Genomic DNA, 26,493 nt, shown 5'->3' with positions numbered 1-26,493 from the left:
AATTGGTGTTTGCTTATGGTATGGGTCTCAAGTTGGGCCAGATATTGGTTGGCCATTCCCTCAGTCTCTGCTCCATTGTAGTCTCTGTATTTCTTGTAGACAGGACAAATTACCAGGGCTGCCTGTTCTCTTGGAGGCCTGCTGTGACCCAAGACAACCAGAGGCCAGTGGCTGCCATTAGGGGCTACCAGCTCTGCCTGCAGCCCCAAAGGCTTGCTACCACCAGGGACTAACAGGCCAGCCAATACCAGAGACAGCCAGAGGACTAAAGGCCAGTACAAGAACAGTTTCAACAAAATCCAGGGCAATATGGCACCGTCAGAACCCAGCCCTCCTACTACAGCAAGCTCTGGACCTCCTAATACATCTGAAAAGAAGACAATTACCTTAAGAGGCATTTTATAAAGATGATAGAGGCTTTTAAATAGGAATTAAGTAAATAGAGGAGATACAGGAAAATACAATCAAGCATGTGAAGAAGGAGTCTCTTAAAGGCAGGCTCTTATGATGTAGACCTGGCTGACCTAGAATTCACTGTGTAAACCAGGTTAATCTCGAATTCAGAGATCCACCTGCTTCTGCCTTCTGAGTCCTGGGGTTAAAGGACTTTGTCAGCATGCACAACTGTAACTTCACTTTTTAATTATCATACAGACTAACATATCTCCTTATTGGCATCTTCATAGTGCTTAACTGTAATGGACCCCCTCGTTCTTCTCCCCTTCCCACAGCCCCAGAATCCCTTTCGCTGTCATATCCTATGTGTTTTAATATCCTCCTTAGCACGCACTCTTCAAGCCTCTTCCCCCACCTTCATGGATATGGGCTTCTTTATGGTTTCCAGAGAGAAAAAAAAATGTAGGTGCAGGTCTGTCTTTTAAAAGCACACAGATACTAATTGTCATGTTTCTACAACATGTTCTCACTCATTCTGGAGACTTTAGAGAAACACTACCCTTGGAGGGATTGTAGGTTTTGGTAGCATCCTGACCAAACAGAGCCTAGCACTTGTAGAGGTACCTGAGGCCTAGGAATCCCATTTTTTTTATCACTGAAGTCAGAAAGAGACTTTGCCGTTTACTTAATTTGGCTGATGATGCTCAACAATTAAGAATCAGGGTAGATAAAACACTTTCATTTTTTGAGTCACTTTTTCTTTCCACCATCAACAGCAACAAGTTTCATTTGGTGAAAGACTAACACTTGAATTACTGCCAGTAATATGGACCACAGAGAGTCTGGCGTTATATAAGTACCCCAGAGAAAGCATAGACAAAAATGTACCAGCTCTTCCTGGAGTCTACTGACCTTATCTTGTAAACACTGATACCAGTCTCAATTGCTCTATGCCCAGTGTCAACATCTGGAAAATGTAGATTATTCACCCACAAGGTCCCTGGCCCAATTATATGTATTATACACACATAATACAGGCATACATACATACATATTATATAACATTTTTAAGGGCAAGATGCCCACATGTAACCTGCATGAAGAATGCCCTCGGGCCAGTCCTGACATATATGTCACTTAGTACTTCTTGGAAAACACAAAAATTTAAGATATGAAGGCAATAATTTGTTAATAGATTTGTATCCAGGTCTTCTAGTCTCATCTGTGACTAGAACCAAATAAATTCTTAGAGAAACAGAACACATGTTGCAATATCTCCCTCTAAAATACTTTTGTAATAAATATTTTCTGGCAGGTTCCAAACAATCAAGAATAGAAAATTAACTGAAGTGAGTCCAGGTGCTGACTTTTAAGCAAAAGCAAGAGTAGTCTCTGCAGCAAAGAGAAAATGCGGTTTAAGAATACTAGATATCTATACTGAATATTGAGACAAATGTACTAATAGCTTGTCCATGTATGCATATACCATATCTTCCAAGATTTGTAGTTAAATTCAAAAGTTAAAATACCTTTGCCTGTCTGTATATTCCAGATTAACTCCAGAAGGGTGAAGGGGCTGGAAGAGGGGACAAGGGAGAGACATGCTTTATACAGTCATTAAGAGAGCAGTGTGGCCATGGAGTGACAGTGACAGCTAGCCAGAAGGCTCAGATACCCAAGGGAATGCAATGCACTGTGTTTCTGTGATGCTTCAATAGAGACTGAAAAAGTGAAGTTGTTATTCAGTTAAGAGAGAAAATCTGGCAAAAGAGAGGTCTGTGGCAGGATGGTGGATTAGAAACCCAAATCTGTGAGATCAGATGGAGAAAACCATAAATCATGATGAAAAGCCATCAAAACAGAAAGGGAGAGGGAGAGGAAGAGGAAGAGGGAGGGGCGGTGGAGAGAGAACAAGCTGCTTCTACAGAACTGTGTACCACCAAGGGAGAAACCCTCAAGGTCTGTGATCACCACTTACCAGGAAAGCTGAGGGAAATCAAAGCCCCCACCCACTGAAGAGAGGCGAGGAGAGAAAGCTATGGTCACAGCCATAGGAACAAGGTATGTGAGCGAGGAGCTAAGAGTTCTACAACACCCTGAGCTTCTCCATTGCTCTGTGGATGAAGAAAGAGAGAAATCATCAGGATTTGGAAACCTGCAATATCCTGATAAAAGCAACAGACTCCAAGGCAGCACTGATGGTAGACATAGCAGCAGAGGTGCAGCAAGGGAGTCCAGCAGAGAGTGTGCAGCAAGGGAGTCCAGCAGAGAGTCTCAGTACCTACACCCTCCCACCCCACCATATCAATCATCCACTATACAGGAACAGACTGCAGGAAGTTGACAGTAAAAAATTGTTGCCACATCCAGGGGAATATTTTTTAAAGGGTTAAATAGCATGGGTTGATACCCCACACTCCCTTTGAGCCTTAGGCACAAAAGCTACACACAAACTGACTGATCCACAAAGCATCAGAAATCAGGTTGTGATTGCAATTTCAGAGAAAGTGATTTGGGGCCAGAGAAATCCTTTTCTCTGGAAGGGCATACTGACCTAACTTACTTGAATTAATGACACTAGATGGTCCCACACATACATAATGGTGAGTTTCTTCAAGAAAATTCAAAAGGGGGAAGAGAAACTGTCCTCTATAGGGTAAAAATAGAGACTTAAAGAAAAATAATTTTCATTTTAAGGTTCATTTTGTTTTAATCATTTTAATGTTTACATTTAATTATGATGATTTAAATTTTTTGTTTATAATTGAGTATTTTCATTGCTTATTTGCGTTATAATTTATATTTCACTTATGTCTGTCCTTTCTCTAAAATTAATTCACAGTATTTTCTTTTGGGCCTGGAGAGATTAAGATTAAGCGTTCATCCTGATCTGCAGAGGGCCCACATTTGGTTCCCAGAACCTCTTAAGGAGCTTGCAGCCTTCTGTAACCCTAACTCTAAGAAGTCAGTCACCCTTGGCAGTAATCAGCACTTGCACAAAGTGGACTTAGAGCCACTCAATAAGAGGGGCATCATGCCTGGTACTGGAACCTAGCCAACTACCAGGCTAGGAAAATCACGTATCTTGGAGGAGAACTTATAGCTATCACTTTACTAAACCATCATAATCTCTACTTACACTCTAAACAGTTATCTTATACCCACAGATAAAAGTCGTTCTCACCCCTCATCTAGGAAACTTCTCTTTACAACAGTCTGAGACGATTATAAAACAAACAAAAATACTGATCAAAATGCAGAGTTGCAGAACCCAGTCCCAAATGATATATCTACAATACCCAAGGTCCAAGGATCACTGTAGAAGAGAGGACTGGAAAGATTGTAAGAGCCAGAGGAACAGAGAGTTTACTATGAGATTATATCTCCTAGAAATGTCAGAGAAGCTGCCTAAATAAAGTCTCGCCAACATTGATGCCTAAACATCATCTGAACAAAGATGATATTAATAGACATGCTACTGTGGAAGGAGTAAATCTCAAGAGGCCTCAGTCCCAGGAGAACTAAGGAATGTTGAGGGCAGGAAAAAGTCTTTCACAGGGAATAACACATCAACTGGTTATCCAATACCAGTCAGTTCTGAAAACACAGACATACAAGTAATGTGTGCAGAATGAGCAGGTTACATATAAATGTGTACACACACACACACACTCACATGCAATTAAAGAAAAAGAGATCATTAATTAGATTGAGAGAAAGGGCTAGATACATTGGAGAGTTTTTAGAGAGGAAAAGAAAAGAAGGGAAATGGTATGTGTTTCAATCTCAAAAAAGTTTAATTTAAAAATCCCCCCAAAAACCCCTCAGAATGAAAAGAACACATCCTTTTAAAAAAACATGAAAAACGAAAGAATATATCTCAACATAATAAAGGCTATACAACAAGCCTATAGTACATTAGATAAGAGAAACAAAAAAGTATTTCCAATAAATGGGGAATAAGGCATGTGTCCACTGTCTCTACTCTATTTTAAGACAGTGCTGAGAGTCTTAGAGCAACAGGACAAAAGAAGCAAACCAAGGAGATGCAAATAGAAAAGTAGGAAGACAAAATTTCTCTGTTTGCAGATGACATGATTCCAGGCCCCACCCCTTGCTAGGGAGATATTGGCAACTGATAGTTGCCAAGGGAGGAAGAATAATTCTTTTTGGATGACATGGTCATTGGTAGAATTCCCAGTGAATGGCCCCACACCCGTGCACAGATGGCCAGCAGTAACTGGACTTAGTGGATTACATTAAGTCTGGAAGTGGGGAAGCTGGGGAGGTGCTACATCCTAGGTAGGAACATACTAATATTGTTCTCTTAAGTGGGACACCTTAGCCAAAGTATCTAATGTTTATGTCTATACTCCATAGCAATGCTGCTCTCATCCTTGGTCAGAGAATAGTCTTTCTGTGGTAGGCAGTGGTTAGCACAGAGACACACAAATACATGGAAGTTGAGTACCCAGACAGGACATCCTTGCTATTCTCTGCCTGTCAGGGACCAGTGGAGGAAGAGGAGGTAGAAAGGATGAATGAGCTGGAGGAGTTGTTGATTATTCATTCAGTCTCTTTACTGGTTGTAGATCTGTCCATAGTTTCTAGTTCCATGTAATTCTCAGGCTGCGTGTTTTTGTACATTTAGCCGTGTTGTGTATGTTCTTTAAAGTGTTGGCATATAATTGTTTGTAGAACTCATAATGCTTTTAATTTCTGTGGCATCAGTTGTAAGGTCTTCTATTTCATTTGTTTATATTACTTTATACATGTCCTTTAAGATATTTTTTTAACATTTATTTGTGGATGGGTCAAAGCACAATTTGTGGGAGTCAGTTTTTTCTTTTCTCCATGTAGGTCCCAAGCATGGAACTCAGTCCATTCAGGCTTGGGGCCAAGAAGCTTTGTCTCCAGATCACCTGCCCACATCTTCTATTTTTGTTTATATACTTAGTTCGTTCATGCATCATTCTTGAGTTCATAGAACACTGGCCCACTCCATTAGATGGAGGCCATACCTGGCACTGTTGACTTTTAGCAAGACAGACTAAGGCCCCAGTGAAAGACATCAGTACATCTCTCAACCATCATCAGAGAGGCTTCTCCTTGCAGAAATATGTCCAATATGACTCATCAGGATGGTGGTGGTGCATGCCTTTAACTGCAGCACTTCAGAGACAGACAGATCTCTGTGAGACCATGGCCAGCCTTGTTCAGAGAGTGAGTTCCAGGACAGCTAGGGATACACAGAGAAACTTATCTTCAAAAAACAAAAAACAAAAAAAAATTAAAAACAAACAAACAAAAAACAAACAAAATATTTAAAAAAAAACATAGAAACTCAAAACTGGTCAAGAGAATGTGAAGAAAATATGAGACTTTGGATTGTTCAGCCCCTCAAATCCCCATCTTCAATGCTCAGGATCTTCATGGGAGAGGGGGTTGGTTGGGCAGACTACAAAGATCTAGATATAGGTGACACGAAGAAAACAGCACTTTCTAGATACAAGGCAATTACACATATGAACTCACATCATTTTTGACAGAATGCAAGTATGCACAAGACCTGTATAAGCTGGAACCAGACAAAAGCCCAGCATGGATGTGGGGAAATGGTCCCAATTCCCACCCCCTAGCCGAAGAACTGCTGGCATTTGATAGCTGCTGGGAGAGTGGGTCTTTGTTCTTTAATGTAACTCGCGGTAAATTAAGCACACTCCAGGGGGAACCCACTCCAAACTGGATGTTATTGAGAGGGAGGGAGGGAGGGAGGGAGGGAGGGAGGGAGGGAGGGAGGGAGGGGGAGGGAAGATGAGAGAGAGAGAGAGAGAGAGAGAGAGAGAGAGAGAGAGAGAGAGAGAGAAAGAGAGAGAGAGAGAGACTTGGTCAATACAGAGGTGGAGTGGATCTGGAAGGAGTTGTGGGGGAGGGGTGAATATGATCAAAATACATTGCATAAAGTTCCCAAAGAAGGAATATATATATATATATATATTCCATGTGAACTCTTTGTCAAATAATTATATACATATGTTTCTTTGGGGTTGGCTTCTCTTTGGGCCAAGTTACCATGTCTGTTTCTGTTTGTAAAAACTATCTTTTCTTAGATTCTGTATATCTGATAAAATAGTTACTCAAGACTTTGCCTACTGGTTTCCTGCAGGAGATGACTCTCATCCATGAGACTGGCTAAGAGGTTATTTTCCCAAAGCTTGTATTTAGGAGCATGCAAAAGTCTCAGTTGTCAAGCTGATTTTTCAAGTTGATCAGTTTCTTTTTCAGGAATTCACAATCTCTTGCTCCCCCTTGTGTCTCCTGAGGTTTTGCAAGGGTTTTCATCATGGATTAACAAACTGTCTTGCTCTCCCTTGTTCTCAGTGATAACCATGCTTGTGATTTAAGTCAGTTTACTATCACTGCCTAATGTCAGGTGAGAGAGATACAAGCCCTTTGTGTGAGCCTCCAAAAAGTCAGAATGACAGGCCTACACTCTGACCCTTTCCCTCCCTCCTGATGGAGAAGCATTGGGTTATAGATGTCACCACCATGCTGAACCATGTATCACCCCTACTATGTTTTTATTCTATGCACCCCCATACATGCATGTGTCTGTTCTTCAGCACTTGAGTGATGCACAACTAAATCAAGTCTCCCAGAAATCCTCTGAGAAAGTCAAAACGTTGACCTGATGTTGCTAAGACATTGCTGTCCAATGCTGATCTGTGCTGGTTTAGGTGGTGCAAAACCATTTAAACCATTTCAGTGTAGCTGTCCTCATACCCGTGTTTGCTCAGAGTACTACAAATCTTCAGATTCTAGAATTCCCATAAAAACACCTTCACTCAGGTATTATTAAGTCAGCATTCCAAGGAGACCAAGAAGTAACTAACCATTACAAGTCTGTCATCTTACTGACATCACACACACACACACACACACACACACACACACACACACACACACACATCAAGCCAATATTTGAATGCTTAAAGACTCCAAACTCCAAGTATGTATCCTACTAGTGAATATGAAAGAAACAGATTATTGGAACACATAAGTTTTTGTTTCTAGACATGTTCAAGAAGAGGAGCAAAGGCAGAAGAAATGGCCACCAAACTTCAACACTGAACAGCAGACAATGAATGGGAAGTCTACAGCTTACCAACCAACCAACCAACCAACCAACAAACAAACAAACAAAAACCAACAAAACAAAAACCTCAGGGAGGACCCAGCCTCGGACTGCTATGGAAAGTCAGCATCCTGTCCATCCTGATGGCACGTGTTCATCTTGATGGCATGTGTCCTGACAAATAAAGTGGAATTGTGGATTACAGCCTAGAAACATTTGATCTCTCTCGGTGTGTTCACAGACTAAATGTTGGACATAAGCGTGGCCATGAGGAAGAATTGCTGGTACTTTCACAGTCAGCTCAGGATTCTTCCAATAATCCTATTTCATAAGCTTTCATGCCTCTTCTTGTAATGAATTGTCTTGTTCTCCAGTCGTAGACACCTTACCAATTGTCCTAGTTAGCTTTCAACTTGACACAGCTTAGAGTCATTTGAGAGGAAAGCCTCAACTAAGATCAAATTTAGGCTTGTGAGGAACTGTTTTGATTATTAGCTGGTGAATCAGGGCCCATCCCACTTTAGGCAGCATTATCCCTTGGCTGGTGGTCCTGGGCTGTGTAAGAAAATGAACCAATAATCAGCATCCTTCCATGGCTTCTACTTCCAGGTTCCTGCCTTGATTTCACTCAACAATGGACTGTGACCCAGAAGTGTGAGTCAAACCAACCCTTTCCTCGCCACGTTCCCTTTAGTCAGAATGTTTCCTCTCAGCATCAGAGTGAAGCTAGAGCACTCAGGGGAATATCTGAACCATGATGTAGGTGGAACAGCATGTCAAGAAAGAGATCGGTATCATAGTGGTAGGGCTATCCTCGAGTGACTGCTGGCCTCATCTCCTAAAGCTCTCTCATCTCACTTGCAGAACAGAAATGATGAGAGCATCCTTTTGTATCTGAAAGACTGCAAGGACTCGTGTCAAGCCTGTGCACAGGATGCCAAGGTGAGCCTGTCTTCCCCACATAAAGGTCTCTCTGAGCATGAGAAGAGTGAATGCAGAGGGATTTCCAGATGATATTGTGCAATTTTTTTTTTTGCTTTGCTGATTTTTCTCCCCATCTCAGCTTAGTCAAAAATTTAGAGCATTGATTTCATTTCCCAGAAAATGCATGCTTCTTTCCCCAAACACTTGTCCCTTGGCAGGAGAGAGAACTGACGCAGACACAAAACCTGAAGCAAATTGTGTTTTGTTTTGCTTCTCCCTTTATCCACACCCAACACCCATTCCTTCATTTAAGTTAGGGAACTTAGGAAGAGGGAACTTAGGAGTTTCATATTTTCAGTTTTTGGTTTACTCTCTTCTTTTTGTGTACAGTTTACCTCTGCATCCTCAGTGCCAGATCCATGAACGAAGAGTACATTTTCTGACACCAGCTCACCAGCTCTCTTCACTTGGGGTGTTCTATGCTCTCACTGTGGACAACACTATTCTAATGATTCCCATTCATGGTGCATATTTACCATAATCACGAAGACCCAGTCCTTCAGTGGGGTCTGGATCAGAGGTGAAATCTAAAGGCCTCGTTAAGACTCTGTGCCCACAATGTAAGGAGGACACCAGACTGAGTGCTCTCTAAGGCCAGAGGAGTCCGAGTCCCAGAATCGTATACAATAGCACTCAGGTCCCATAGATTCATCCTAACTAGTATTTCATCTTAACAGCCAAAGCTCCTAATGGTGACTTCTCATCAGCCAACAATGAGCAGAAATGGAAGAAAACTTAATTCAAAAGTAGTTTTACTCTTAACTAAAAAAAAAAAAAAAAGTATTTATGAAGTTACTGGAGAGGTGGCTCTCAGCCTTCCTATTGTTGTGATCCTTTAATACAGTTCTCCACATTGTGATGACCCCCCCAACCATGAAATTATTTCCATTGCTACTTTATAACTGCAATTTTTCTACTGTTCTGAATCCTGATGTAAACATCTGTGTTTTCCGAAGGTCTTAGGCAGGCCTGTGAATGAGTGGTTTGTCTCCCTGAGGGGTCGTGACCCACAGGTTGAGAACCACTGTACTAGTTTTTCAAGTGCCTAGAGTCTGGTTCGAGGTCAGTCCCCTAGAGTGAAGTTCCCCTTGCACTGGCTCACTTTTCCCCAAACCCATTCCTCACCCATCTTCCATCTCCCTTCATATTGCAAAAGGCTAACCTCTGGCTCCAGTCACCAGCAGTTTTCTTTTCTATTAAACATGGTTCTCATTTCCTTGTTTTTATAAACTGGTAACCATCCAAGTTTTCTCTAGGGTCACATTGGGCAATGCAAAAACAAGCCATTTAGAGCATTGCTTCTGGGGCTGTGGACCGTTCTTGAACACCAAATGGGTGGAGTCAGGAGTTGGCAATAAGCTTCAAGCCATACTTGGCATGCTGAGTGAAAAGATGCCCTTATAGAAGATAGAAGGTTGTCTGATTGGTTATGTTTGTATCTAGAAGATTGTGTGTGATCTGCAACCCTAGCTGCTGTCAATATTGTCGTATTCCACTCAATGACAATAAGAAATAAAGTCTCTATGTGTCATGAAATGACAAGTGAGAATGAAATGGGGTTGAGAGTCTTCAGAGCGACAGAGTGTGTGCCATTTCTGTCTCTGTGACCTGGAAGAGTCCCTTGGCTTCATTAAGCCCAACTGAATGTGGACAATGCAATCCCACATCTGGTGCCCTGGAATAAAGAACATGAGCTGAACTCCAGCATTGTCTATCTGCCTCTGCCACTAGTCTGTGGATAACAGCAAGCGTGACCAGCTGCTTCAGGGGCTGGCTGCTGTCCTCCCTGTAGTGAACTAAAAGATACCCTTCCTTTCTTGTTGTTTGTTTGTGTTTTGGAGGGCTTTTTTGTCTGATAAATGAGAAAAGTGACTACCATGGAAATCATAATTCAACCTTCCTCACAGAATACACTGTCCACAGGTGTGAAGCACTTAGTCTAGTTTATAATGATGACTTAAGTACTAAATGTGCAATGAAATGATTCTTTCATCAACCATTGGGAACACTCTCGTCTGACCCTTGAAGTACAGGTCAGGTTACCTCATACTCTGAGGTCAGAGAAATGGAGGGATACGGGCATCTGCTGAGTTGCTTGGGGAACTGTGATGGCAACAGACAAGGAGATGCTTTCTATGCTGTTGCCACCATCACCCTCACCACAAGCCCCCAACACATATAGGCTCAACTGAAACCCAAGGACAGTCTCAGGTCCTCCAAGGAGACTTGGTGTCTTAGTTAAGGTTTTACTGCTGTGAACAGACACCATGACCAAGGCAAGTCTTATAAAAAAACAACATTTAATTGGGGCTGGCTTACAGGTTCAGAGGTTCAGTTCATTATCATCAAGGTGGGAGCATGGCAGCATCCAGGCAGGCATGGTGCAGGAGGAGCTGAGAGTTCTGTCTTCATCCAAAGGCTGCTAGTGGAAGACTGACTTCCAGGCAACTAGGGTGAGGATCTTATACCCCACAGTGACACACCCATTCCAACCAGGTCACACCTATTCCAACAAGGCCACACCTTCAGATGATGCCACTCCCTAGTCCAAGTATATACAAACCATCACACTTGGTTTGTTATTAACTCTGTACCCAAACTCTCTGGATGTGGCTCTCAGTTTTTCCTACTTCTACTAGCTGCTCCATTTCAAGCAACTTATTAAATTTCTCCCTGCTTCTTTTTTGTCTTTGTTAAGTGGGAACGTAATAGTCTCCATATAAAAGTTACTTTGAATCGCACAGTGCATGCAACGCGCCTAGCACGTAGTGGGCAGGGTTAATAAGTATCATCCATCGGCCTCACTTTGTTTTCATCTTAGAGAAGAAAGGCTTATCACGCATCTCATCTGGAACCCCAAGGCAAAGCTTCTTTTGTTCAAAGACAAAATAATCATATTTTGTTCAGGGGCTTGCTTGAAAGTATCTGTGAGATATTAGTAAAGGTCAAAATATAAACACTCAAGTGACAGAAAAACAAAGTCCAGTGTCTCCTAATAGCAGGTTCATGAAAAGTTTTTTTTTCTTTCTCACAACTCTAAAATTTCTGTAATTGTACATTATATTGTTAAGAAAAACCATTATTTTCACAAAGAGTCACATCTAAAATTGTCAGCTGACATGAATGTATCACAGTCTTTCTCCTTAAATCCCTTATTCTTACCAATTTAGTTCCAGTGTGGTCTGTGGGGAATTGCAGGCTGGTCTCCAGTTGAGCTGAGGTGACCTACAGACGAAAGCTACCTTCCTCCAAAAATCTCATCTGACTGAGGACTCCCAAGACAAGTGCTGAACCACAGAAGACAGATATGGGACCTTCCAGGTACAGATGAACTCTCTTGCCAAAGCCAAATGGCTGCTGAACTTTGGGGAAGTTACATAATAGTGAGGAAACCATAATGTCTATCTAGATTAATTAATTGCTGTTCAAAATGGATGTTATTACCCTCAAATTGTACTACCCGTGGAACAATTGATTGTACAATCTCTTGCCTTCTCAACCCTTACCCTTAACCTTCCTTACTACTCTGGCTTTGTTCTGCTACTTCTCTAGGCTGTATGTTTTCTTCTGATACTTCCATCCACTCTAAATTTTCATAACAAATTTCACAGTCACTTCAGTGACCCCCCCCTTTTTCCTTATAAAAACAGAGGGGGAGTTGTGGGGAATTGCAGGCTGGTCTCCAGTTGAGCTGAGGTCTGAACCTCGAAAGGTGATAATTCACCTTCATGACACGGTAGTCATTCCTTCATGTTCCTGGAACTCTGGCTCCTGCATAAGTTACCGCCCCCCACAGCCCCAACAAGAGAAGCATAGCTAGAAGTCACATAGGCAATGGCCCAAGCTTCTGACCTTCAGGCTAAACTCCTCCCCAGTTACCTAGCAACAGTAAAGACCATAAAAAGGGCTGTTCAGTCCCTGCTTGCTCTCTTACTTGTCTCTCTTACTTCTTACCCCTCACTCTCACCCTCTCTCTCCCCTCTCTTTGTCTTCTCTTCTCTCTCCTCTCTCTCCTCTCCTCTTTTCTTCTTACTCTCTCTTTCTCTCTAGCTCTCTCTCTCTCTCTCTTTCTCTCTCTCCCTTATCTCTTTCCCCCTGCCTTTCTATAATAAAGTTCTAAAACCATAGAGAGTCTCTGCTCATCAAGATCCACTGCACTCACTCTCATCAGTGTTGGGAACCTCTCTTCCCTCATCCCTCTCTCCCATAACCCTGGTGGCTTTAGCAAAGTAGCTCCAGGAATCCCAGGTAGGGCTGCCCCTTTGCAAACCCCCGAAGAGTGGGTAAGAGGAATGCCCACCCGGGGCTGAGTGGAAAGTGTATGGCAGCTCTCCCACACCTGACAGACCAGAGAATAGGTAAAACTCTGGCGGGACGTGGGTCTCCCCTTCCCCAGGGTATCCTCTGGGTTCCTCCCCTTCCCCAGGGCACCCCCTGGGCCCAATTTTTAGTTCCCCACAGTGGTCTTTGCTGGAGTCTCTGTTTAAAGACTGTGTCTAAAGACCAGCAAATGCTTGTGTGTGCTTGCAAGAGTGTGTGAGTATGTGTGCATGTAAACATGTGTATACAAGTGTTACTTTAATTTTAATGTATTGCTCTTTCAATTTTTTGAAATGTTTAAGCGAAATAACAAAGTGTACAATTATCCACTCTTAAGAATAATCAAATAATAATAAAACATTTTTATTTTATGTATCTGACTAACATAAAATGGAATATTATAAATAATGTTCACTTTTCTTTTTTTATTTATTTTTTTATTACGTATTTTCCTCAATTACATTTCCAATGCTATCCCAAATGTCCCCCATATCCTCCCCCCCACACTTCCCTACCCACCCATTCCCATTCTTTTGGCCCTGGCATTCCCCTGTATTGGGGCATATAAAGTTGGCAAGTCCAATGGGCCTCTCTTTCCAGTGATGGCCGACTAGGCCATCTTTCGATACATATGCAGCAAGAGACAAGAGCTCCTGGGTACTGGTTGGTTCATCATGTTGTTCCAACTATAGGGTTGCAGATCCCTTTAGCTCCATGGGTACTTTCTCTAGCTTCTCCATTGGGAGCCCTGTGATCCATCCAATAGCTGACAGTGAGCATTCACTTCTGTGTTTGTTTGGCCCCGGCATAGTTTCACAAGAGAGAGCTATATCTGGGTCCTTTCAGCAAAATCTTGCTAGTGTATGCAATGTTGTCAGCGTTTGGAAGCTGATTATGGGATGGGTCCCTGGATATGGCAGTCTCCAGATGGTCCATCCTTTCATCACAGCTCCAAACTTTGTCTGTGTAACTCCTTTCATGGGTGTTTTGTTCCCAATTCTAAGAAGGGGCACAGTGTCCACACTTTGGTCTTCATTCTTCTTGAGTTTCATGCGTTTAGCAAATTGTATCTTATATCTTGGGTATCCTAAGTTTCTGGGGTAATATCCACTTATCAGTGAATACATATTGTGTGAGTTCCTTTGTGATTGTGTTACCTCACTCAAGATGATGCCCTCCAGGTCCATCCATTTGCCTAGAAATTTCATAAATTCATTCTTTTTAATAGTTGAGTAGTATTCCATTGTGGAAATGTACCATATTTTCTGTATCCATTCCTCTGTTGAGGGGCATCTGGGTTCTTTCCAGCTTCTGGCTATTATAAATAAGGCTGCTATGAACATAGTGGAGCATGTGTCCTTCTTACCGGTTGGGACATCTTCTGGATATATGCCCAGGAGAGGTATTACTGGATCCTTCAGTAGTACTATGTCCAATTTTCTGAGGAACCTCCAGACTGATTTCCAGAGTAGTTGTACAAGCATGCAATCCCACCAACAATGGAGGAGTGTTCCTCTTTCTCCACATCCTTGCCAGCATCTGCTGTCACCTGAATTTTTGATCTTAGCCATTCTGACTGGTGTGAGGTGGAATCTCAGGGTTGTTTTGATTTGCATTTCCCTGATGATTAAGGATGTTGAACATTTTTTCAGGTGCTTCTCTGCCATTCGGTATTCCTCAGGTGAGAATTCTTTGTTCAGTTCTGAGCCCCATTTTTAATGGGGTTATTTGATTTTCTGGAGTCCACCTTCTTGAGTTCTTTATATGTATTGGATATTAGTCCCTTATCTGATTTAGGATAGGTAAAGATCCTTTCCCAATCTGTTGGTGGTCTTTTTGTCTTATTGATGGTGTCTTTTGCCTTGCAGAAGCTTTGCAGTTTCATGAGGTCCCACTTGTCAATTCTCGATCTTACAGCACAAGCCAATGCTGTTCTATTCAAGAATTTTTCCCCTGTGCCCATATCTTCAAGGCTTTTCCCCACTTTATCCTCTATAAGTTTCAGTGTCTCTGGCTTTATGTGAAGTTCCTTGATCCACTTAGATTTGACCTTAGTACAAGGAGATAGGAATGGATCAATTCTCATTCTTCTACATGATAACCACCAGTTGTGCCAGCACTATTTGTTGAAAATGCTGTCTTTCTTCCACTGGATGGTTTTAGCTCCCTTGTCGAAGATCAAGTGACTGAAGCTGTGTGGGTTCATTTCTGGGTCTTCAATTCTATTCCATTGGTCTACTTGTCTGTCGCTATACCAGTACCATGCAGTTTTTATCACAATTGCTCTGTAGTAAAGCTTTAGGTCAGGCATGGTGATTCCACCAGAGGTTCTTTTATCCTTGAGAAGAGTTTTTGCTATCCTAGGTTTTTTGTTATTCCAGACGAATTTGCAGATTGCACTTTCTAATTCGTTGAAGAATTGAGTTGGAATTTTGATGGGGATTGCATTGAATCTGTAGATTGCTTTTGGCAAGATAGCCATTTTTACAATGTTGATCCTGCCAATCCATGAGCATGGGAGATCTTTCCATCTTCTGAGATCTTCTATAATTTCTTTCTTCAGAGACTTGAAGTTTTTATTATACAGATCTTTCACTTCCTTAGTTAGAGTCAAGCCAAGATATTTTATATTGTTTGGGACTATTGAGAAGGGTGTTGTTTCCCTAATTTCTTTCTCAGCCTGTTTATTCTTTGTGTAGAGAAAGGCCATTGACTTGTTTGAGTTAATTTTATATCCAGCTACTTCACTGAAGCTGTTTATCAGGTTTAGGAGTTCTCTGGTGGAATTTTTAGGGTCACTTATATATACTATCATATCATCTGCAAAAAGTGATATTTTGACTTCATCTTTTCCAATTTGTATCCCTTTGATCTCCTTTTGTTGTTGAATTGCTCTGGCTAGGACTTCAAGTACAATGTTGAATAGGTATGGAGAGAGTGGACAGCCTTGTCTAGTCCATGATTTTAGTGGGATTGCTTCCAGCTTCTCACCATTTAATTTGATGTTGGCTACTGGTTTGCTGTAGATTGCTTTCATCATGTTTAGGTATGGGCCTTGAATTCCTGATCTTTCCAAGACTTTTATCATGAATGGTGTTGGATCTTGTCAAATGCTTTTTCCGCATCTAACAAGATGGTCATGTGGTTTTTGTCTTTGAGTTTGTTTATATACTGGATTACGTTGATGGATTTCCATATATTGAACCATCCCTGCATCCCTGGGATGAAACCTACTTGGTCAGGATGGATGATTGTTTTGATGTGTTCTTGGATTCGGTTAGCAAGAACTTTATTGAGGATTTTTGCATCAATATTCATAAGGAATATTGGTCTGAAGTTTTCTATCTTTGTTGGGTCTTTCTGTGGTTTAGGTATCAGAGTAATTGTGGCTTCATAGAATGAATTGGGTAGAGTACCTTCTGTTTCTATTTTGTGGAATAGTTTGTGAAGAACTGGGATTAGATCTTCTTTGAAGGTCTGATAGAACTCTGCACTAAACCCATCTGGTCCTGGGCTTTTTTTGGTTGGGAGACTATTAATGACTGCTTCTATTTCTTTGGGGGATATAGGGCTGTTTAGATCATTAACCTGATCTTGATTCAACTTTGGTACCTGGTATCTGTCTAGGAACTTCTCCATTTCATCCAGGTTCTCTAGTTTTGTTGAGTATAGCCTTTTGTAGAAGGATCTGATGGTGTTTTGGATGTCTTCAGGATCTGTTGTTATGTCTCCTTTTTCATTTCTGATTTTGTTAACTAGAATGCTTTCCCTGTGCCCTCTAGTGAGTCTGGCTAAGGGTTTATCTATCTTGTTGATATTCTCAAAGAACCAGCTCCTTGATTGGTTGATTCTTTGAATAGTTCTTCTTGTTTCCACTTGGTTGATTTCGCCCCTGAGTTTGATTATTTCCTGCCATCTACTCCTCTTGGGTGAATTTGCTTCCTTTTGTTCTAGAGCTTTTAGGTGTGTTGTCAAGCTGCTAATGTGTGCTCTCTCTAGTTTCTTTTTGGAGGCACTCAGAGCTATGAGTTTTCCTCTTAGAAATGCCTTCATTGCGTCCCATAAGTTTGGGTATGTTGTGGCTTCATTTTCATTGAACTCTAAAAAGTCCTTAATTTCTTTCTTTATTCCTTCCTTGACCAAGGTATCATTGAGAAGAGTGTTGTTCAGTTTCCACGTGAATGTTGCCTTTCTATTATTTATTTTATTATTGAAGATCAGCCTTAGTCCATGGTGATCTGATAGGATGCATGGGACAATTTCAATATTTTTGTATCTGTTGAGGCCTGTTTTGTGACCAATTACATGGTCAATTTTGGAGAAGGTACCATGAGGTGCTGAGAAGAAGGTATATCCTTTTGTTTTAGGATAAAATGTTCTGTAGATATCTGCCAGATCCATTTGATTCATAACTTCTGTTAGTTTCACTGTGTCCCTGTTTAGTTTCTGTTTCCATGATCTGTCCATTGGTGAAAGTGGTGTGTTGAAGTCTCCCACTATTATTGTGTGAGGTGCAATGTGTGCTTTGAGATTTACTAAAGTTTCTTTAATGAATGTGGCTGCCTTTGTATTTGGAGCATAGATATTCAGGATTGAGAGTTCCTCTTGGAAGATTTTACCTTTGATGAGTATGAAGTGCCCCTCCCTGTCTTTTTTGATAACTTTAGGTTGGAAGTCAATCTTATCAGATATTAGAATGGCTACTCCAGCTTGTTTCTTCATACCATTTGCTTGGAAAATTGTTTTCCAGCCTTTCATTTTGAGGTAGTGTCTATCTTTTTCTCTGAGATGAGTTTCCTGTAAGCAGCAAAATGTTGGGTCTTGTTTGTGTAGCCAGTTTGTTAGTCTATGTCTTTTTATTGGGGAGTTGCGTCCATTGATATTAAGAGATATTAAGGAAAAGTAATTGTTCCTTCCTGTTATTTTTGTTGTTAAAATTGGCATTCTATTCTTGTGGCTGTCTTCTTTTAGGTTTGTTGAGGGATTACCTTCTTGTTTTTTCTAGGGTGTCGTTCCCATTCTTGTATTGGTTTTTTTCTGTTATTATCCTTTGAAGGGCTGGATTTGTGGAAAGATAATGTGTGAATTTGGTTTTGTCGTGGAATACTTTGGTTTCTCCATCTATGTTAATTGAGAGTTTGGCTGGGTATAGTAGCCTGGGCTGGAATTTGTGTTCTTTTAGTGTCTGTATAACATCTGTCCAGGATCTTCTGGCTTTCATAGTCTCTGGTGAAAAATCTGGTGTAATTCTGATAGGCTTGCCTTTATATGTTACTTGGCCTTTTTCTCTTACTGCTTTTAGTATTCTATCTTTTTTTAGTGCATTTGTTGTTCTGATTATTATGTGTCGGGAGGTATTTCTTTTCTGGTCCAGTCTATTTGGAGTTCTGTAGGCTTCTTGTATGTTCATGGGCATCTCTTTCTTTAGATTTGGGAAGTTTTCTTCTATAATTTTGTTGAAGATGTTTGCTGGTCCTTTGAGTTGAAAATCTTCATTCTCATCCACTCCTATTATCCGTAGGTTTGGTCTTCTCATTGTGTCCTGGATTTCCTGGATGTTTTGAGTTAAGATCTTTTTGCATTTTCCATTTTCTTTGATTGTTGTGCCAATGTTCTCTATGGAATCTTCTGCACCTGAGATTCTCTCTTCCATCTCTTGTATTCTGTTGCTGATGCTAGTATCTATGGTTCCAGATTTCTTTCCTAGGGGTCTATCTCCAGTGTTGCCTCATTTTGGGTTTTCTTTATTGTGTCTACTTCCCTTTTTAGGTCTAGTATGGTTTTGTTCATTTTCATCATCTGTTTGGATGTGTTTTCCTGTTTTTCTTTAAGGACTTCTACCTGTTTGGTTGTCTTTTCCTGTTTTTCTTTAAGGACTTCTACCTGTTTGATTGTGTTATCCTGTTTTTCTTTAAGGACTTGTAACTCTTTAGCAATGTTCTCCTGTAATTCTTTAAGTGAGTTGTTAAAGTCCTTCTTGATGTCCTCTACCATCATCATGAGATATGCTTTTAAATCCAGGTCTAGCTTTTCGGGTGTGTTGGGGTGCCCTGGACTGGGCGAAGTGGGAGTGCTGGGTTCTGATGATGGTGAGTGGTCTTGGTTTCTGTTAGTAAGATTCTTACGTTTACCTTTTGCCATCTGGTAATCTCTGGAATTAGTTGTTATAGTTGTCTCTGTTTAGAGATTGTTCTTCTGGTGATTCTGATTACCGTCTATCAGCAGTCCTGGGAGACAGGCTCTCTCCTCTGAGTTTCAGTGGTTAGAGCACTCTCTGCTGGCAAGCTCTCCTCTTACAGGGAAGGTGCACAGATATCTGGTGTTTGGACCTCTTCCTGGCCGAAGAAGAAGGCCCAAAACAGGACCTTTCCCAGATGCTGTGTTGCTTTGGCAGGTCACAGAAGCTGTCAGCTTCTGTGGTGCACACTCTCACCTGTGCAGACTAAGTTCCTCAGTTCGGCGGAGTTCCGGAACCAAGATGGCGCTCCCTGTTCCTGGGGCAGAGGGCTCCTGTGCCAGATTGACTCCTGTCCTCCCTGGCTGGGAGGGTGGCCGGATGTCTGCGGCCCGAAAAGTGTGCTGCCTCAGCGGCTCTGTGGCTCCTGCCTTCCCAGAAGCTGTCTGCTTCTGTGGTGCACACTCCAATGTTCACTTTTCATTGGTATTCCTCTCCTAGTTCAATCTTCTATCTCTTTCCAGAAAGTTATTATTGTGAATTTGGAGGTTCCCATTTTTGTTCTGCTGTTCTGAGTGGTACTGGGGATTGAACCCAGAGTCCCAAACATGCTGAGCAAATATTCTACTACAGAGCTGTATTTCCAGTCCTTTGTCAACATTTTTATATTTTATTTTATAATTGTTTTGTTTGGCTGTTGAGAGTGGTGTTTGTGGTGTTTAAATAAGAATGGTCTCCATAGGCTTGTATCAATACTTATTCCCCAGTCTGTGAACTGGGGAAGGATTAGGAGATGTGGCCTTGTGGGAGGAGGTGTGTCACTAGAGGCCAGATCACCACCACCCTCCCTTTCTTCTTCAAGTTGTAGATCATGATGTAATGTCTCAGTTGTTCTTGCTGCCATCACAGACTCTAATCCTATCTTATGGTTTTCCATTATCATCCTGGCAGGAAGCATGGTGGCATGCAAGCAGCCATGGTGCAGGAGATGCAGCTGAGAGTTCTACATCAGCAACAGCAAACAGTGCCACTGGGCCTGATTTAGGCTTCTGGAACCCCAAAGCTAACCCCAGCAACACACTTCCTCCAATGAGGCCACACCTTCCTATGATCCTCTGGGTGTCACTTTCATTCAAACCACAATAAATCCTCTAAAACCATAAGGGCCAAATTAAATGTTTCCTTTTACAAGTGGCCTTACTCATGGTGTCTTATCTCAACAATGAAAAAGTACTTAAGATTCCTGGTGATGCAAGTAATGAATTCAGAGTCTCGGGATGCTGAAAAGCAAAATCCCAAACCCTAAGCTTCTTGTCATCATTCCCTCTCTGGACTTTGGATAAAACTCTGAGCCTCATCCATACAAGGTCTGCACTGAACTCCACTCTCAAGCCTTGATTTGTCTGTTTCAACCACATTTCTATATAACCGTGGTTACTTTCTTAATGAATTCTTTTTTATATTTATCTCCTTATTTTATTTCATACATATTAGTGTTTTGCCTACATTATGTATGCATGCTTTGTGCTTGCCTGGTGCCCTTGGAAGTCAGAAGAGAGTGTCGGATTTCCTGAAGCTGGTTATAGATGGCTATGAGCCACCATGTAGTTTCTGAGAACTGAACCTGGATCCTCTCTGCAAGAGCAACAAGTGCTCTTAACCACTGAGCCATGCCCACAGCCCTGAACTGCACATAGCTTTGCTTTGAAAGCTTGGTTGTGCTTACAGATTCCTTTGAAGCGTATCATTTTTAAGTTTAGTAATTTTAATCAAAACTATACTTTCTAGATGAGTGTGGCTCAATACAAATATGAAGTAATATTTAAAAAATTTTAGCAGCCAATTTTTTTAAATGTAAAATTAAATTTAATGTATACTTTATTTAGCTAAAAGTATTCCCAAACAAAGATGCTATTTAGTTCATTTTGTATTAACCAGACACTGCTGGGTCACCTAATTTCAAAATATAACTTTAAAAAAGAAGAGTTTGAACATGAGTTAGCTACCTGGGTGGGCAATGTCACTCCTAAAGGCTACAAGGAAAAGGCATGGGGTACCTTCCTATGGATTATTGATTAGGGAGACCCTTGATGTTTCCAAAATAACACGAGCTACTATTGTTGCCCTTGGTTATTGAACATGGCCACATAGTAGAGCCCTTCTCATGAAGATATAGCACACTTCTGCTGCAGAGCAGAGAGAAAACAGTCTGAAACTGGTTGGGAAGATCATTCCTGCTCATTAGCTTTCTCAGTAAAAGAAGGGTATGCGGGGTGCATGTGCTCAATGCTCATGGTGTCTAATTAGTTTTTTGTGTGCTTTTGGTTATATCCATGGACCTGGGCTGCTCTTAACCTTGGACAATAGTAGATTGACTAAGTGACTGATTAGTACATTAAAGCTTGCATTTGCAATAGGCAGAAGTCAGTGGAGCCATGCATAGTAGTCAGACAGCTGAGACTATGACACTGGGTACTGGGCCTTAAGTGGAACATGTACATTTAGATTTCCATCAACAGGATGCTGGAAATATTACACATTTCAGTGTTAGCATGTATGGAATTCTCAAAAACATCCCCATAAGGCTTTAGCAATATTTCAATCATTAAATAATTTCATGTGCCCAGTAAGTCTCATACAGGGTGGCATAATGTTATCTATTCATTTAAACATATAATCACTTACCCATTGTAAATTACTAAGTGCCCCCCCCCATACACACTTACCAACTGATTTACCAGTTCTACTGATAGAGCTTTCACTTAATGATTTTGCTGGGAGTTTTCCTCACCACCAATAACCATTTTATGGACATTTCAGTCATCTTGTTGCCTGTTATACATATTCAAGAGTTTCTCTTGATGAATCCAGAAGAACAGGATTCCCACTGTAAAGCAGGTATGAACATCTAGTTATAAGACTGTCATCAGGTTGTGTTCCATCGTGTTTGGACAAGTTTTCATTCTTTATAATAGGAGATGGGAGCACGATTCCACACATCTTTATTCTGGACTACAAGGAAAACCTCATTTCAACAAGGCAAATTATCTCGTTTCTTCTTTATGTGAAATTGGTACTATAAAAATAGTACCTGCTTTGTGTTGGCACTAGACAGTGCATGGGAAGAAAGCATTTAGACCATGCCTGTGAAGTAGGAACTTCTCAAATGTAAGCTATTGGTGTTGTTATTCCACTTGTTCCTCATAACTTCTCTGTGGAACACACAGTGCAGATATCATTACTAGGAAAAAAATGTATTACTAAATAAGGCCTAAAATAGGTTTAACATCAATCAAACAATACAATCCATGACCATAGAGACTATTTTCCCATCTACTTCTTATGTTAGAAGTTAACAGATTTCCAAGGATATTAATTTAATCCCAAATTCATTAGAATGTCAGAGCCTGAGACCAGTTTTTCTTGTGTAGGCATTACTAGTTGTGAGGATCCAACCATTTCTCAACAAATCTGGAAGGAAATACATAATTAAGGCCATGATCAAATGCCATTGTTCACGGGAGATACCTTGGACATAGGGGGAGCTCAACTGAATAGAGCAGGGATCTATTAAGATAGATCTTTTCCCCTTTATTCACACAGTAGGAACCTCAGTTCCGTCTGGGTCATCATCATCTGGACACCAGTACACCATCCGACATTCCAAGATCATGTCACACCCATTTCAACTGGAACATGTCGTGATGGCCAGTATTGATTATGTCTCTATAGTGCTTAGAAGATCTTTACTAAATTAGGTACTAGTTCCTGAAAGGTGATTCTCAAGCTTGGTCACAAGTAAAAGAAACTGGGACTAGATAGAACTTTGATTTTGGCTAAAATTCTCTTCATATTCCTTCACTGTGGGTATATTTTCTTTTAATTTTGTAGACAAACTTATGATGGCCATTTAAAGTACTTGTCTAAAGTGTGGAGCTGAAGGAAAGGCTAAACAGAGACTGCCCCACCTGGGGATCCATCCCATATACAGTCACCAAACCCGGATGCTATTGTGGATGCTAAGAAGTGCTTGCTGATGGAAACCTGATATGGCTGTCTCCTGAGAGGCTCTGCCAGAGCCTGAAAAACACAGAGGTGGATGCCGACAGCCAACCATTGAACTGAGAATGGGGGTCCCCGATGGAGGAGTTGGAGAAGGGACTGAAGGAGCTGAGGGAGTTTGCAGCCCCATGGAGGGAGTAACAGTGCCAACAGACCAGACCCCCAGAGCTTCCGGGGACTGGACCACCAACCAAAGAATACACATAGAGGGACCCATGGTGCTGGCCACATATGTGGCAGAGGATGACCTTGTTGAACATCAGTGGGAGGAGAGGCCTGAGGGTGTTTGCCCCACTGTAGGAGAATGCCAGAGCAGGAAGACCGGAACGGGTAGGTGGGTAGGGGAGCACCCTCGTAGAGGCAGGTTAGCGGGGATAAGACAGGGGGTTCCTAAGGGGAGACTTGGAAGGGGGAAAACATTTGAAATGCAAATAAAGAATATATCCAATAAAAAATAAAAGAAAAAAAATAAAGTACTTGTCTAGAATTCCCAACACCTGAATCCTTTCCATTGTTGGCTAATATTGGATGCTTTACTAGACTTTTTATGTTTTGTTGCTTTAAGGACTGAATCCCTGAGGGCCAGCAGAAAGGATGCAAACAGGCAACCCCAGGAAATAGGAGGTTGGGGGGACCCTCCAGAATGCACCAGAGACCTGGGAGGTGAGAGACTCTCAGGAATCAAAGGGAGGGAACTTAGATGAAATGCCCGACAGTAGGGAGAGGGAACGTATAGAGCCCACCTCCATCAGGAAGACAGGACATCAAGTGAGGGGTGAGGTTGCTATTCTACAATCACATCTCTGACCCATAATTGTTCCTGTCTGAAAGAATTACAGAAATGGAAATGGATAGGAGCCTGAGGAAAAGAAAGTCCAGAGTCAGGCCCAAAGTGGGATCCAGCTCAGGGGGAGGCACCAAGACCTGACACTATTACTGAGGCTATGGATCACTCACAAAAAGGGATCTATTATGACTGCCCCCTGAAAGCCCCAACAAGCAGCTGAAAGAGTCAGATGCAGATATTTGCACCCAACCAATGGACTGAAGCAGCTGACCCCTGTCATTGAATTAGGGAAGGCAGAAAAAAGCTGAGGAGAAGGGCGATTTTATAGGAGGACCAACAGTCTCAATTAATCTGTGTCCTAGAGATCTTTCAAACACTGGACCACCAAACAGACAGCATACACCAACTGATCTGAGGCCCCCAACACACATACAGTAGAGGACTTCCAGGTCTGTGTTCATTCAGAGATGATGCACCTAACGCTCAAGAGACTGGAGGCCCCAGGGAGTTTAGAGGTCAGATGGGGTGGGGGTGGCGGCATCCACGTGGAAACAGGAGGTGTGGGGAGGAGGTGTGGGATGTGGAGCAGCTGGAGGGTGGAGGGTGGGATGGGGAATGGAATATGGAGGGTAAAAAGATAAATTAAAAAATAGTTATAGACTTTGCATAGCCAGACAGCTTTGATTGGCAACTGGACATAATATTAATCACAAATTGTAATGTTTGGGTATCCTGCTTTGTTCTTCTGAGGAGTAATTTTACTGGTAACAGGTATTACAGGTAGTTCTATTAAAAAATCTCAACTCTATCTCTGATGAGTAGCAGAAAAACCTCTGCATTCAGGTCATTTCTTGCCCAGATTTTGCTCTTTGCCAAGGCTACCTAGTATCTTCTCTACACATGAATGAGGTATGGAAGGCTTTTAAGTAGAACTTACATGTAGCTCTTTGTGGTCCCTTCATTGCATCTCCCTCCCACCACATCACCCCTTTACCTTCCAAGTCTACCTTTGCTAAACTCTGTCTGAAGCCTCAAACCAATGTCATGGTGCTTCCCTGATAACGCCTCTGTGCAAGGAAGAGCCTGGGAACTTTCAAATGTCATTCAAGTCAATTCCCTACTTAAAGAGAGTTTCCCCTAGTTTTACTTGATCACTCTCTGGTTCTTTAATAGGATGAAATATTAGGCTTTTTATCACCATTGTCGAAGGGAAAAGTTAACCATCTAAAAGTCCCAACAATTATTAGATGCTTTTTTATTAGATATTTTCTTCATTTACATTTCAAATGCTATCCCAAAAGTCCCCTATACTCTTCCCCCACCCTGCTCCCCTACCCACTCACTCCCACTTCTTGGCCCTGGCTTTCCCCTGTACTGAGTTTGCAATACCAAGGGGCCTTTCTTTCCAATGATGGCCAGCTAGGCCATCATCTGATACATATGCAGCTAGAGATATGCGTTCTGGGGGTACTGGTTAGTTCGTATTGTTGTTCCATCTATAGGGTTGCAGCCCCCTTCAGCTCTTGGGTACTTTCTCTAGCTCCTACATTGGTGGCCCTGTGTCCCATCCTATAGATGACTGTGAGCATCCATTTATTAGATGCTTTTTGATCTCAGGTATTTTATCCCCCTCTTAGGTAATGAGCTCATTGAAGAAAATGCTCATTTGAAGGTGAGTAAAGACACACACTCACATACAACCCTTTTAATTTGAATACATTTTCAATGTTTCAATGTTAATTCATGTGTCATGTTTCACCCATCCCGTCATGTAACAAGAGAAGGAGTACAATTAAATCTCAAATGAAACCCTTCCACCTCACACCTCATGTCTTCTGTGAAGACACTTGAGTCTTCACAAAAGTGTCACATCCTCAGAGAAGTCACATCTAACATTCAAGTTAGAGAATACTTCTCACCAGCAACCCTGCCAATCACTCCAATACACCACTTTGTTACCATTGAATAATTACCAGGATCTGAAAATGCCTTATTATTTACATATTTCTTTCCTTTCCCCTCTACTAAGGATATATATTTTACAAGCAAGCTCCATTCTAAAGAATAAACAACAAGCTGAGATTAGATCTGCTGGAGTTTTTTGTTTTTAGGGTCAATGCCTGGGAGAGAAGGCCAGGAAGGAGGAGAAGTTTGAAAAGAGACACCAGAATGTAAAAAACCTGCGCCCTAAGGGAGAAGGAAGGAGAGTCATGGCAAGTCAACCAGGCCAGGTCCAGACTCAGGAATGTTCAGCAAGACCACTGTGGTCTTAAGGCCATGCCTTACAAGACTTTGCCTGCCTTCGTCAGTGTCTTCTAAGCAAAGAGTCACCTTGGTAAACTTTCAGTGGACTTCAGAGCACAGAATCTGAGACCCAAATCACATTGGCCACAGCAGTTCAAGATGAATAGGTCGCAGCTCATGCAAACCACACTTTATAAGAACAGAGCTTCTGTTCTCGAGTTCTACAAGAAGATCCTCAAGACACAAGACACACTTGTGGGATGTGTGAATGAACAAACAAGAGCAGGAAGAACACTGCCCAAGGTCACATTGTTGCACTAGCAAGAGATGGAATGTGGGCCCATCACCCAGGACAGCCGATGATTCTACTGCTTCCTGACAACACCCACT

The sequence above is a fragment of the Mus caroli genome, unplaced genomic scaffold (assembly GCF_978045245.1).
Source record: "Mus caroli unplaced genomic scaffold, Mus_caroli_1 scaffold_2, whole genome shotgun sequence".
In the NCBI taxonomy this organism is placed as follows: domain Eukaryota; kingdom Metazoa; phylum Chordata; class Mammalia; order Rodentia; family Muridae; genus Mus; species Mus caroli.
This window is presented reverse-complemented; position numbering follows the sequence as displayed.